The sequence below is a fragment of the Lynx rufus genome, unplaced genomic scaffold, assembly GCF_022079265.1.
Source record: "Lynx rufus isolate CCGP_SWC_20201006 ecotype Redwood Valley unplaced genomic scaffold, mLynRuf1.p SCAF_2, whole genome shotgun sequence".
In the NCBI taxonomy this organism is placed as follows: Eukaryota; Metazoa; Chordata; class Mammalia; order Carnivora; family Felidae; genus Lynx; species Lynx rufus.
The window spans coordinates 127,252,679-127,267,680 of NW_025814834.1; the positions used below are offsets into that span (position 1 = coordinate 127,252,679).

Below are 15,002 nucleotides of genomic sequence, written 5' to 3' on the forward strand. Positions count from 1 at the left end.
CACGAACTCTCATTCATCGCTGGTGGGAATGCAAAATGGTACAGTCACTTTGGAAGACATTTGGTAGTTCCTGACAAAACAAAACGTAATCTTACCATATGATACAGCAATCACACTCATTGGTAGTTATCTAAGTGAGTTAAAAAAAAACTTATATCTATACAAAAACCTGCACATGGAGTTTTATAGCAGCTTTTTTCATAATCGCCAAAACTTGCAAGCAACCAGGATGACTTTTAGTAGCTAAATGAATAATAAACTGTGGCACATCCAGACAATAGAATGCTACTGAGCATGAAAGATAAATGAACTATTAAGCCATGGAAAAACATGGAGGAACCTAAAATGAAAGAACCTACTAAGTGAAAGAAGCCAATCTGAAAAGACTTCGTACTATATTGTTCCAACTATATGGCATTGTGGAGAAGGCAAAACTGGAAAAAGCAAACAAACAAAAACCACTGGGTTGCCAGAAGTTGAGGGGGAGGGTGGGAATAATAGGTAGAGTACAGAGGATTTTTAGGACAGTGGAACTATTTTGTGTGATACTATAGTGATAGATACATGTCTATACACATTTGTCAAAACCCATAGAATGTACAACACCAAGAGTGAACCCTAATGTAAAGTATGGACTTGAGTGATAATGATGTGTCCATATAGGTTCCTTGATTATAACAAGTGTACCACTTGGTGCAGATTGTTGATAGTAGTGAGGCTGTGTGTATGTGGGGCAGAGGGTATGTGGAAACTTTCTGTACTTGTCACTCAGTTTTGCTGTGAATTTAAAATTGCTGTAAGAAATAAAATTCTTTTTTAAACAAAATTCTAACAGGGCGTCTGGGTGGCTCAATCATCCGACTTCAGCTCAGGTCATGATCTCACCTCTCATGAGTTCAAGCCTCGTGTCAGGCTCTGTGCTGACAGCTCAGAGCCTGGGGCCTGTTTCCAGTTCTGTGTCTCCCTCTCTCTCTGCTCCTTTCCTGCTCACACTCTGTCTCTTTCTCTCAAAAATAAATACACCTTAAAAAATACGAAAAAAAAATTCTAGCAAATACTCAGTCCAAAAGAAGGCATACAAAGAGGAAAATGGAAACCCAAAACAAATGGAACAAATACAAACCAAATAGCAAGACAGTAGATTTAAATCCAACTATATTGATAGTTAAGGCAGAGATGTCCAAATCACATAAAAACCACAAGATTCAACTATATGTTGTTTCAAAGAAATCCACTTTAAATATAAATGCATAAATAGGATAAAAGTAACAGGATGGAAAATAATATACCATGGTAACACTAATCAAAAGAAAGCTGAAGAGGCTCTATTAATATCAAAGTTGATTTCAGAGCAAAGAATATTATTAAGGATAAAAAGAGTTATTTCATAGTGATAAAAGGATCAATTCATCAAGAGGACACATTAACCCTAATTATGTATATATTAATAGAGTTTCAAAATAAATGAAACAAAAATTGATAGAACTGTAAGAGGAAACAGACAAATCTACAATTATATTGGAATTTAACATCTCTCACTCAATAATTATTAGAACACATAGACAGAAGTCAGCAAGTATATTGAAAAATTGAAAAACAACCATCATTTAACTGGGCCTAACTTGGTATTCATAGAACTATCCGTGCAGCAACAGAAAACATATTCTTTTCAAGTACACAAAGAACATTTACCAATAAAACATGAAATAAGTCCCAATGAACTCAAAAGGATTTAAATTATACAAATGGTTTTCTAGCCACATGGAATTAAATTAGAAATAAATAATATAAAAATATTAAGAAATTTCCCAAATATTTGGAAATTAACACACGTATAAATAATCTGTTATGTCACAGAAGATATAAAAAAGCAAATTAGAAAAGTATTTTGAAATAAATAAAAATAAAAATATAACATCAAAATTTGTGGACCCAGCCAAAGCAGTGCTTAGAGGGACATTTATAGCACTAAACATTACTAGAAAAGTCAAATCAATGACTTCAGCCTCTACCTTAAGAAAGCTAGAAAGAGATAAGTAAACTAAACCCAGAGTAAGCAGAAGAAAGAAAATAATGAAGGCTACAGCAGAAATCAATGAAATAGAAAACAGAAAAATGATAGAGATAAATCAATGAAATCAATGCTGGTTCTTTGAAAATATCAATGAAATTGACAAACTCTGTAAAAAGAGAAGACAAAATTGCTAAACAACATTACTGCAGCTCCTGTACAAACTGAAAGGATAATAATAAGTGGATGTTATTTATAACTTTGCTGATAAATTCAACAATTTAGAAGAAACAAAGAAAATTTTTAAAGACACAAACTGTCAAAGCTAAATAAATTGAATTTCGTTAAAAAAAAATCCTCCCATAAAGAAAACTCTGGGGCCAGATGGCTTCGCTAGTAAATTGCATCAAACATTTAAGGATAAAATATCAATTCCACCAGAACTCTTCCAAGAAAATTGAAGAGAATACTTCCCAACTCAGTTTATAAAATCAGTATTGATTTCATATCAGTATCTTTCATGAAATAGATGCCAAAAAAATCCTTAAAATTTTTAGTAAATTAAATCTAACAACACATAAAAAGGATAACACATATGTCCAAGTGGAATTTATTCTAGATATAGGAGGTTGGTTTACCATTCAAAACCTAACCCATAATTTGTATATTAACAGACTAAAAAAAAATAAAAACCATATAATTACATCAATATGTAAAATCATATGTAAACTCTGAACACTGTAAACTATAAAACATTGCTGGAGGAAATATGAAAAGACCTACTAAAATGGAGCGATAGATCATGTTTGTGGATTGTAAGGTTCTGTGTTGTTGAGATGGCAATTCTCTCCCAAGCTTATCTATACAATACCAATCAAGCTCCCAGAGGTTTTTTTGAAGAAATTAAAAAGCTGATTTTAAAATGTATATGAAAATCCAACAGACCTAGAATAGCCAAATAAACTTTGAAAAAGAACAAAGTTGGGACTCCAACACTACTTGGATTTCAAGACTGACTATGAAACCACAGCAATCAAGACAGTGTGGCATTGGTATAAAAACAGGCAAATAGATTGATGGAACAGAATATAGAGTCCAGAAATAGACTCACATGTATATGGTCAACTGATTTCAAGAAAGATGTCAAGGCAACTGAATGGGGAAAGGACAATCTTGTTAACCAGTGGTGCTGGAACAATTAGATACCCATATGAAAGACAATGAACTTCAACTCTTACTTCATGCCATATGCAAAAATTAACTTGAAATGGTTCATAGACTTGAATATAAGGCTAAAACTATAAAATTTCTAGGAGAAAACACAGGCAAAAGCCTTAGTGGCCTTGAGCTTGGCAAAGATTTCTTAAATATGACACAAAACCCACAAACTATATAAGCAAAAATAAGTAAACTGAATATCCAAGCAAAAAAAAAAATATATATATATATATAGTAAATCATTTTCCCTTCAAAAGGCATTATTTAAAAAATGAAATGGTAAGCCACAAACTGGGAGACAATATTTGCAGAACATATATATCTGACAAAAGACTTGTAACAAAATATGTAAAGAACTCTAACAACTCCTTCAGAAGATGAGTAATCCAATTAAAAATGGACAAAAGATTTTTTTTTAACAGAGAGAATGCGAGTGGGGAAGGGCAGAGGGAAAGGGAAAGAGAGAGAATCTTAAGCAGTCTCCATGCTCAGCAAGGAGCCCAACACGGGGCGGGGGTCTATCCCATGACCGTGTCATCATGACCTGAATGGAAATTGAGTGTCGGATGCTCAACCGACTGAGCCACCCACGTGCCCCAAAAATGGACAAAAAGTTTAACAGTAATTTCACCAAAGAAGATGTATAAATGTCAAATTAAACATGTGAAAAGATGCTCAATCTCATTGGTCACTGGGAATATGCAAATTAAAACAATGAGATACGACCACGTAACCACTGGAATCACTAAAACTAATGTAATTGACTATTCCAAGCATTGGCAAGGGTCCATTTAGAGAAACTGGAACTTGCCTTCACTACCAGTGGGAATGTAAAAAGGTGCAATTGTTTTCCAATGTGTTTTGGCCGTTCCCGAAAAAGCTAAATATACACCTACCATATGATTCAGTCTTTCCATAACCAGGTGTTTACCCAAGAATACATATTGTCCACATAAAAGCTTGAATGTGAGTGTTTATGGATGGCACTTTTAAATGTAGTAGCCCCAAACTGGAAACAACCTAGATGCCCATCAATAGGTGAATGCATAAGTAATTTGTGATAGATTCACGCAGTGGAATCCTATCCAGCAATATCAATGAATGAACTATTGAGGCACACAGCTACACGGCCGAATGTTAACATAAGCAGGCTGATTGAAAGAAGCCATGTAAAAAAAGTGTGCACATTTTTTTGTAGATACCATTTCTACACTTTTCTAGAAAGTACAGGCTATAATGGCACAGAGCAAAACCAGTAGTTAGTGGGAAGGAGTGGGGAGGAGTGGGGAAGAAGGAGAAGAAGGGATCACAAAGAGGCATGAGGAAAGTTTGGGGGGCAGTGGATATGATATCTTTTTTAAAAAATAGAATATATTTGGGGGGATTCATTAATTTTTTTTTAATTAATCTCTATGCCCGATGTGGGGCTTGAACTCATAACCCTGAGATCGAGAGTCACATGCTCTACCAACTGAGCCAGCCAGGCACCCTGGATATGTTATCTTGATTGTGGTGATGGTTTCACCTGTGTATACATATGTCAAAATTTATCAGATGGTGTGCTTTAAATATGTGAAGTTTAAAAGGGTGACTGCGTGGCTCAGTCGGTTAAGTGTCCAACTTCAGCTCAGGTCATGATCTCACGACCTGTGAGTTTGAGCCCCGTGTTAAGCTCTATGCTGACTCAGAGCCTGGAGGCTGCTTCAGATTCTGTGTCTCCTTCTCTCTCTGCTCCTCCTCCATTCACGCTCTCTCTCTCTCTCTCTCTCTCAAAAATAAGTAAACATTAAAAAAAATTTTTTTAAATATGTGAAGTTTATTGCATGTGAATTATATACTTCAATAAGGGTGTAAAACAAAAGGAATTAATTTTAGAGTGCTACCCACCATACACTCAAACATATACCTGATGAAAAAGAATTAGTCTTGCTAATGTGCACTGTCATCTGATACACCCATTCCATTTCATTCCACTCCATTGAAAATACACTCTGATCGTGATCTACTAAGCTGATTTCATAATTCACTAATAGGTTGATGCCTGTAGTTTGAAAAACATTGCATGGCTTGAGTCCAAAACAGTCCCTCGGTTACATTGACAAGCCCCCTCCCCCTCGTGTTAGTTTCTATGTCTTTATCACCAATGGTCATCTCCCCTTCTGTTAATGTGGTGACAAAATTTAGAGCCTTAAAGTAAAAGACCTTATCTTTCAAATTCTTGCACTGGCGCCTGAGATCGACCCTTACCCTTTGCTACCATCTCCCCACTGACTTGTTTGGAGATTGTTAATTTTGTGATCTCATAATGAAGATTCTTCTGTGATGACTCTAGGAACACTATGGGGGCCTTTTGGGGGACAGCGAGATGGCAGCGACTGACCACAGGGTTACTCTGGTTGCCAAGGCTTCTGGACATCACTAACATAAGTAACAGCTACTGTTAGCTATCATTTCCCTCATAAAGGAAAGCAAGGTGGCTCTGACACTGAACCTGCTCTTTGTGATGACTTATTTAGCTTCCTTGAAGAATTTACTTTTAGTTGTTGTTTTGTCTATGCACAAAGAGGGCCATATGGAAAGTGGTTCCTCTTTCCTAACACACAGTGCGTTAACAGTGGTAAGTACCTGTGTCTGTGCCCAGCAGGGTCCAGCAGAGAAGAGGGAAAGGCTAGAGAATAAAAATGATGGAAGAAACATAGGCTTGGGGTGGTTTCAGTTCTGCTATGAATTAGTGCTCCTGTATGCGACTTTGTATTGATGTATCTGTCAGTCTGTCTTCAATGACACATCTTTCTGTGCCACAGGAAGTGGTGTCATTTGCAAATTCAGTTCCTTTTATGTCCATAAAGATTTTAATAAATGAATTCGGAACCAGGAGGAGATGAAACTCAGGCAGAAGTTGTGAGTTGTGATTCTGTCCCCAGCATTTTTCTAGACAGTAGCCAGAGACAAGTAACAGAGAGCCGCCCTTATTTCCCAAGACCTCAGCCTTCCCAAAGCTCCAGAAGAACCAGCGTGGCATACGCCCAAACCAAGCTGCGTGGCATACTCAGGGGACACAGGACTGTAAAGGAGAGCTTCAATTCCTAGGCTCAGCAGAGTGGCCTAGGTCTCAGTTGATATAGCTCCAAAAATCTAAGATCTAGATTCCGTTCAGATAAATAGCAGCCAGAGGCTGTAAGTTCAGAATTTGAACAGTCTTGGGGGCGGGGAGTCAGAGTATATTGACGCTATTGCTTCTGGGCAAATAGATTTCGGTATCAGGTTCACACCTTCCTTATTTAGAACCCCGAGAGAGCACGATACAGTGACAAATACGTGGTCGTGGTATCAGGCAAACCTTGGTTCAGATCATGTCTCTGCTGCCTGCCAGCCTTGTGACCTTGGGAAAATCATTTAACCTCTCTGAACTTCAGATTTCTCGTTTAGAGCAGTAGTTCTCCACTAGGAGGGATTTTGCCCCCACCCCCACCCCGGGAACATTTGGTGACATTTAGGACAAGGGGTGAGAAGTGCTTAGTGGGAACGGCGGAGGATACTGTTCAACATCCTACAATGCACAGATAGCACCCCCACACCAAAGAACTATCTGGCCCCAAATGTCCATAGAGCTGAGGTTGAGAAAATCTTAGTTTAGAGATTAACATATGCAAAATGTCTGGCATAAAACAGGTAGGCGCTGCCAAATCATGCATTACCAAATCATGCATTCAGTGTGGCTAATTGAAAACCAAATTGTAGGGAAGCAAGGATCATGCAAGTCTATCTGAGGTTCAGGAAAATCCCCAGTGGTGGTACCAGAGGCCCACTGAACCAGTTACGGCCGTTGTGGCAAACAGGTTCAAGGTGGTGGCTCTGGAACCAGTCTGCCCGCGTCCAAACTCTGCCTCTGCCATGCACTGCACGTATAACCTTGGGCAAGTCACTTAACCACAGTCTTATCCCCACTTAACCGGGGATAATAACGATATACCTGCCTCACAAAGGATGGGTCTGCATAGATAGCAACCTGCTCACCTAATATTTTCTCTTGTTACAAGGGGAATAAATACAGAGCCAGTGCCCAGAGGAGCCCTGGTTTTAATAAGAAACTCTGAATTTTTTGATAGGAAGTATGGAGAGGAACATAAACGAAACATAAAATGGGTAATTGACACAGCAATAGAAAGTTCATCAACCCACTAAGGACACACTATGAGCGGCTGGGCAAGGTGCCAGATGTTTATAAATATCATCTCACTGAATCCCCTCGACAGCTCTTTGAAACGGCTTCTATTAACCTATTTTGATCTTTTTTTACCGACATGGAAATAGGCTCTAAGCAATTAAAATACTTTGCCCAAACTCTCCCAGCCATAGGGGTAGAGCTGGGGTTTGGAATCGAGGGATGACTCCAGCCTGTGTTTTGGTGAGCCAAAATTCACAAACGCTTAACTCGGGGCAATTCCAGGATGTACAACATTCAACCAGCTGGGATTCTCTGTATATAGGAAAGGAAGCAAAATGTAAAGCCAGGCATCTATCTCTAGTACTGGCTGGGACTGATAGCCCAGGGCATGTAGGGACGAGGAAAGAGGAGCAGGACACCAGTGACAGGTGCAGTCCTTGCTTTTCTCCAGGGATAACTGCTACATCCAGAGAGCCACCTTGCATCACCACTGCAGCCTGAAGCCGCTTCTGGGAACATTTCCTGGTAACGGCTTAGGTCTGGCAGGTTGGGTTACTCAGCATTGGTGCTTTCTGCCACGAGGAGATATTTTCTAGAGGATTCCTGAGATGCTCCTCCCCTCACTAAATGTTTCATGAGGCTAGTGCTGTGTGTGTGTGTGTGTGTGTGTATGTGCATGAGTGCACATGTGCGTTTTTTTTTTTAATTTTTTTTTCAACGTTTATTTATTTTTGGGACAGAGAGAGACAGAGCATGAACGGGGGAGGGGCAGAGAGAGAGGGAGACACAGAATCGGAAACAGGCTCCAGGCTCTGAGCCATCAGCCCAGAGCCCGACGCGGGGCTCGAACTCACGGACCGCGAGATCGTGACCTGGCTGAAGTCGGACGCTTAGCCGACTGCGCCACCCAGGCGCCCCCACATGTGCGTTTTATGTGTGTGTAGTGGGATGACAGGATAGCCTGGGACTGAGGAGCCAGCAGAACGAGGAAAAGGTTCCTGGTAGAAGCTGTGGCCCTTCCTCTAATCAAACAGCTGTGTTTGGAGAAAGACGGAAATAGTGCCTAAAAATAGCCAAGAGGCCTGAGTATATCCCAAGACTGGCAGTACTAAGGGGTCTCACACACTGACGCTCAGGACCGAGGCTGTGAAGTAGGTGCTGTTTTGTGGATCTCTGCTTTTCCTGAGGGTCCCCTTCACTCTGTCTGGTGCTGGAAGGCATCGCACCCGCTCGCGTCCAGAGAGCCATCTGGGCAGACCTCCCCAGCCGCTCGCCAAACTCTGGGCCCCGTTCACCCAGCAGAAGCTGAGGAGGAGCAAAGCACAGGCCACAGGGCCTCATATCATCCTGTGCCCTGTGTGTTCTGTGGAGGGCTGTGTTCTTCCCCTGGGCAGAAATGCTCTCCCAAGTTCACTAACCTGGTTGTTTAAATATAGGAGAGGAAACAGATGCTGGCTGGGCGGAAGTCTCTTGAAGACGGGGTTTTGGCGGTGGCTTGCTAGAGCCGATAAGGACACGGGGTGTGCTCCCAGATGGGCCTCTGCCAATTCGCTTTTGGGTCTTTCTGAGGCTGCCCTGAGCCACCACCATCAGAACATGGCTCCTCTCCAAGCTCCTCCTCATGGCTGACATGGAGAGGAGGGTTATTTTTAAACTGGTCTTTGTGACTTCCTCTTGGCCTTCCTCCTTGCTCTCCTCTCTCCGAGGCCCTAAGAGCAGCTTCCTGGCCAAGCCAACTAGAACTCCAGTGATGGGGATGTGTGCAGGGTCCTGGGAGGCAAGGGCTGGCTGTGCAGGGCAGGGACCCAGCCCAGGGGGGTGCCAGGGCAGGCGGGAATACTGGGGGTACAGGATACACCCAGCAGGGGTCATGTGAAACCCACAGTTCCTGGACTCTCCAGGGCCACGTAGATGGGTACCAATGCCCTGAGCTAGGGCATCACCCCGCTGATCCCACCAGGGGACTAACCCTTCCTGGGCTGGGCTGGGCTGGGCTGACCAGGCCAGCGCACCCCTGCAGTCTGCAGGGAATGCCCCTCCAGCGGCCCTTGGCTCGCAGAGTTCTGGCAGAGCACGTCTGGCCGGCTGTACCACCAGCATCCTCAAATTGTGTCGTGGCTGAGTCATAGTGACAGCCCCACCCCAGCACCCCCCGTGGAAAAGGAGGGGAGCTTTGCTGCTAGCATGGGGACCTCTGGGGGCTGCCTGGGAACCACATCCCTGCACAGAGGCCCTGGGGCTCTGTGGCTGCTGCCCCTGGCTCCCTCTAGCTCCCACACCCACAGCCAGGCAGCCCAGGTACAGCTACGGAGCCCAGCAGCTGCCCCACAGTGGGCCTGTTGCCTCTGGCCCAAGCCACAGTTCCTCCCAGGGGGCTCCTTCCTCATGGCTGCTGGGAGGAGACTGACAGCACTTTCAGCTGCCACCAGGAAACCCACAGCACCTGCCCTCTCCCCACTTCTTGGCCTGGCCCCACAGCCAGGACCTGAAAACACCTCTCAGCTGGTGACTCCTTCATCCAAGAAGCAGGGCTGAGGACAGGCATGTAACAGTTTGGGAAACTGTTGGTTCCTCTCCAAGACACAGGGGAGCCGAGGCTCAGTCCTTCCTCGAGGGGACTCCTGGTTCTGCAGCCCCTTGTGAAACCAGGCGGGAAGAGCCAGGCTGTGTCCCATGGGCCAGCATCCATGTGATGCTCAGAAAGGCCTTTCCAGGTGAGAGTCTGGGTCGAGAACTAGGCCTTCACTCTGGGTTAGAGTCTGGGTCAAGAACTAGGCCTTGACTCTGGAGATTCCCTCTTTCGGGGAAGAGAGGCCCCCGGGGGCATCTGTCTGTGGAATTCAGAATTCTAGACGCTCAACCTCTGTCACTCATCTGTGGAGACTGGCAAAACCCAGCCCCCGGGGCTGAGGCGGGCCGGGCAGCATGGTGGCTGGGCCAGTGACCGCCGAGGGGGACGCTGGCTCCGCGTTCACAAACAGGGCCATCCTGGGAAAGCTGCTTCACCTTCCTAAATATCAACTTCCCCACCCTGCGAACAACAGATGTGATGAAAATGATGGGCGCTATGATACGGCCATGGCAAAGGTCAAGAGAGGTAGGGCACTAGGCGTCGTGCCCAGAGAAGCCCACGGGAGGGCTGTAGTACCGCTGCACAGGAAAGCCCCCAGCATGGCTCCTGGCACACGGTCCGCGATGGATACTTGTTACTGTTTTCCCTTCCTTTCTTCCTCCTCAACCTGACCTGAGGGGAGGTGAAATGGAAAAGTGTGTGTGTGTGTGTGTGTGTGTGCACGCGTGTGCCCGCCCACACTGCACACACACTCGCGGTGTGTGGGGCCGGTGCCGGGTGCTCGTCACTTATCACACCTGCTGCCTCTGTGGGCCCTTGGTGTCACCTGTGGAACAGGGAGTTGGACCCATTGGTTTCCAAGATCCATCCACGAAAGGGTGGATCCACGAAAGGGTGGGCATGTGGTCTCTTCATTCCGCTACCACCCAGCAGAGTCGGGGCCTTCCTTCCACCACGGCCTGGTGGCCTGTTTGCCCTCCTCTGATGCGCGTGCCCTCAAGTCCGTGCATCTTCCTCCCACGGCCTCTCCTCCCGTGTCCCCAGCCAGCAGCTGCCCTGGCCTCCCTGCAGATGTTTCCAGTTTACAGATTGCATGGAGGGCACGTTGGTCATTTGTTCCATTTGCTCAGAAACAACAGCCAGCATTATTGGCAGGAAATGCAGAGGTCGTGCCAAACTGCAGGATGACACAAAACGCCCTAGTCATGGGCACTGGGCGCGCTGGGGGTGGGGGGAGGGAAGGAGCGCAAGCTGGATTGTCTCGCCGTGACCTGGAGCTCTGTTGTCGCGGTCACTGAAGCAAGGTCCGGCTCCCCTCCGGGAATGGCCCGAGAGGCCCGTTGACTCATCGTGGAGGGACAAGGACAGAGCGAGATGCTATCTTGGATGCTGGGAGCAATCGGGGCTCGGCTTCGCAGCCCGGCCCTGAAGCTGAACCTCGACCAAGAACAAATTCTATTTCTTTGTTCCTGCGAAATCAGGAAAGATTGCAGGGGTAATGAAAGATTAGATGATGTTTGGTGTTGAAGGTCGAGAGCAAACACAAATAAATGTAATGCAAACTAAATTGTGGGCCTCACGGGCCCCGGATGTTTGCCATGCAGCTATTCTGGCCGGAGCCGGCTGTGTGTTCAGCAACCCTCACACCCTGCTCAGGCGGGGGCCCCTTCATAGCAGCAAGTAGTCCCAGAATGAATGGCACACGAGAAACGGGCACTATGATTATTGCTCAGTGTCATCTGGCTCTCCAGACCCAGGCTGGAAGAGTTTCGCTTGCAGCAAATTGGGAGCCCAAGCGGCTTTCAGGGGGTAGTGAGCTGGCAGGCTGCCTTTCCCCAGGCCCAGAGGAGTCATGGGTGGGACTGCTGGTGAACCCACCGGGCAGGCCTGCTGATGCTTTCCTGGGTAAGCAGGTGCCACCTCCAGTGTAGACAAACCACTCAGAATGGCATAAGCAAGGGACTTCCCGGCAAGTGTGAAGAAGGGAGAGAGAGGTATTGTAGCCTCTGGAAATCTCCTTTGCACACTTCTCATTTCTGAAGCCTGGGACACATCAGGCGGAATTGGAACGGAGAAGAGCCCCTTCAGTGAGAGACTGAGCATCCGCACTGGAGAAACACAGGATCCACGGGGCACATCCTTAATGGATTCCCAATAACCCTGTATCTCACAGTTTGTGGCAGGGTGGTAGGTATGGAATGTGGGGTTTTTTTAATGTTTTTTTTTTGAGAGAGAGACAGAGAGACAGAGCACGAGCTGGGGGAGGGCAGAGAGAGAGGGAGACACAGAATCTGAAGCAGGCTCCAGGCTCTGAGCTGTCAGCACAGAGCCCGACATGGGGCTCGAACCCATGAACTGTGAGATCATGACCTGAGCCAAAGTCAGATGCTTAACTGACTGAGCCACCCAGGCACCCCAGCAGGTATGGAATGTTCTAATTCAGTGTTTACCAGGTACCTCCTAAGTGGAGCTCCCGTCTGGGTGCTGGAGAGGCCCTGACAGTAAAACAGCTCCCCCCACCCCACGTCCCGGAGCCCTCACGCACACTGGGCAGAGAGTGGAGAGCCAGCACCATGGACCAGTTTCCGTGACACCTGCTGTGCCTATGTCACTTCACTTGGTCTTCACTCAAGTGTCTTTGTTACCTATCAAAGGGGCAATTGGAGACACAGAGAATAAACAATTTGTGCAACATCATCCATGTAGAAACAGAACTGACAACAAGAAAGACGGGTGTAGTTTGAAGCACATGGCTGGCACTGATAGCATGTAGGCAGGAGCACAGCGGAAAGGGCCTGCCCCTGTGTGAAGAGGCGTCTGGCTGTGGCTGAACACCCATTGGGCGCATCTGGCGTGCTCTGGTGTGGAAAGGCACTGTCGGTGTGGGACAATGTAACTTGCAGCACCCACTATTCCCCTGTTAGCGAGGACTGACAGGAAGACCATCAGGAGTCAAGCACGGTGAAAGACCAACCCACCCGTGGGCTTGGTTGGAGGCTCCCAGGCTGTGTGGCTGGGGATTCAGAGAGTTGTGGACCAGGATGACCGAAGAGCCAGCAAAACGGAACAGGCATACAGCCCCTCCAACAAGTCACTGAGACAATCAGCCCTGAAGAATCACAGGAACTGGGGAGGGCATTTTTATGGATTCCCAACCGTAAAGGTCCCTAACCATTTCCTGGCTGCTTCTCCAGGTCTGACCTTGAACTAGCCACTCCGGGCATCAGTTTCCCACAGTGCTCCATCCCTCCCCAAATCCCCGTGTCCTGGGACCCCTACACTGAGCACAGCGATCCGGGGCCAGTCCCTCGACTTCCTGAGTCCTGTTACATCATGTGTCAGAATGAAGTGGCCAGCCAGGGCCAGAGGGGGCTCTGGGTCCTGCAGACAGAGCAGTGACGAGTAAGGAGGGGATGAACTAGTTCTGATGTGAAGGGGAAATGAGCAGAGTGAGACAATGAAAAACATGTGTGTGAGCTTGTGTGTATGTGTGTGTGTGTGTGTGTGTGTGTGTGTGTGTGTGTGAGAGAGGACACACCTTAGATCTACCACAGAGATGAGAGAATGACACAGGCCGTTGCACATACAAATGCAGAAACCACAAAACGCAATGCAAATATCAGACATTCTCTCCGAAGGTCCCTTTCACTAGAGCTAACTGGTCACACTCTATTTTCTATCTGTACTGGTTTGAGACTGAAGTTAGATGCCAAGAAAACTATTTCTGCTGAGGAGGAGGGCTCTCTGTGTGCCTCCTGATTCCTCACTGGACGTTGAGAGGTGCAGTCAGCACTCTTGCAGGGTGAGGAGAAGACAGGCTCGAGACTAACACGTTCTATGTGCCTCGAGGATTTATCCCAGGTCTCGTTGGGGCCAGGTTCTATTTTAGGCTCTTGGTACTTTGGGGAGAAGGGGAGTGGGAAGGAGATCTAAAGATGAGGAAGGCATCATTTCTTACAGAGTTTGCTTAAGGAGTTTACTAGCTAGTGGGAGAAGCAGTCATGTAAATGAAATAACTACAAATGGTGTAATACAGGCTCGAATAGAGAAACGTGTCAGCTGGCTTGAGCGTACAGAGGAGGAAGCTATTAACTCAGTCTGGTAGTGACTTCAATCCTTTGTGGAAGTGGGTGGGGTGTACATAAATAAAAAAAAAAGTCTACCTGGGAGAATCATAATATTAGACCCTGTACAGCACCATTCCTAAGGGAGTGTTTACTAGATAGCATTTGCTGGAGAGCGATGCTTCAAGAGTTGTACTGAAAGCTTTTCTCCAAGAGCTCAACTAACCCCAGGGAGCATCATGGTCAGCCCCATCATTTTTTTTTCCCTTTTGTCCAAACTGATCATCTAAAATAATTGCGGGGGCGCCTGGGTGGCTCAGTCAGTTAAGTGTCCGACTTCTGCTCAGGTCATGATCTCGTGGTTCACGAGTTCAACCCCCGCGTCAGGCTCTGTGCTGACAGCTCAGAGCGTGGAGCCTGTTTCGGATCCTCTGTCTCCCTCTCTCTCTGTCCATCCATCCATCCTTCTCTCTCTCTCTCTCACACACACACACAAAAAATAAATAGACATTTAAAAAGTAAATGAAAATAAAATAGGATTGTGGACCACCTGTTGAGGAAAAGAACCTCACTCCAAAGTCATGGAGGGACTGGCGAGCATCTTTGTACAACAGCCTGGAATGATCACCCTGCAGACCTGCCTCCGAAATGAACGCCAGTGCTCTTTCTAATGTTCTACGTGTTTATTATTAATACTTAGCCTACTTCCAAACAGGATGGGAGGTCGCTCCCAGTAAACGAACAGGGTGTGACAGAATCACTCCCACACGGGAAGCCCAGGGATGACGTGGGACCTCAAGGTGCCCCGGGAAACCACAGCCAAGCATGGTCACGGAGACAATACCGGCTCCAGCCTCTTCGCTGCCCCTGCACACCTGAGTTACACAAAGCTCCCCCAGTAGGCAGTTACACAAAGCAAGCTAGTTTATTAAGAAAAGCCCCCTCTTGGCTAGCACTCAACTCCTCAGT

At 46.1% G+C, this 15,002-nt stretch overlaps 1 long non-coding RNA gene and 1 other non-coding gene across 5 annotated transcripts in view; both read right to left on the minus strand.

The window, feature by feature from the left end:
• Positions 1 to 38: 38 nt before the first annotated feature.
• The window catches only part of LOC124516038 (uncharacterized), a 16,723-nt gene continuing 1,759 nt past the window's right edge, over positions 39 to 15,002 (minus strand). For 2 of the 4 annotated variants that reach the window (XR_006962962.1, XR_006962959.1), the window contains exon 4: positions 11,059 to 11,438. This is a non-coding gene — a long non-coding RNA (uncharacterized LOC124516038). Of the gene's footprint in view, positions 71 to 11,058; positions 11,439 to 12,514; positions 12,615 to 15,002 lie in introns of those variants that run through there. The other 2 variants (XR_006962960.1, XR_006962961.1) reach the window with 2 other exon arrangements.
• TRNAE-CUC (transfer RNA glutamic acid (anticodon CUC)) lies at positions 4,643 to 4,715 on the minus strand. Its single transcript has one exon. It is a non-coding gene; the product is annotated as a tRNA-Glu (tRNA).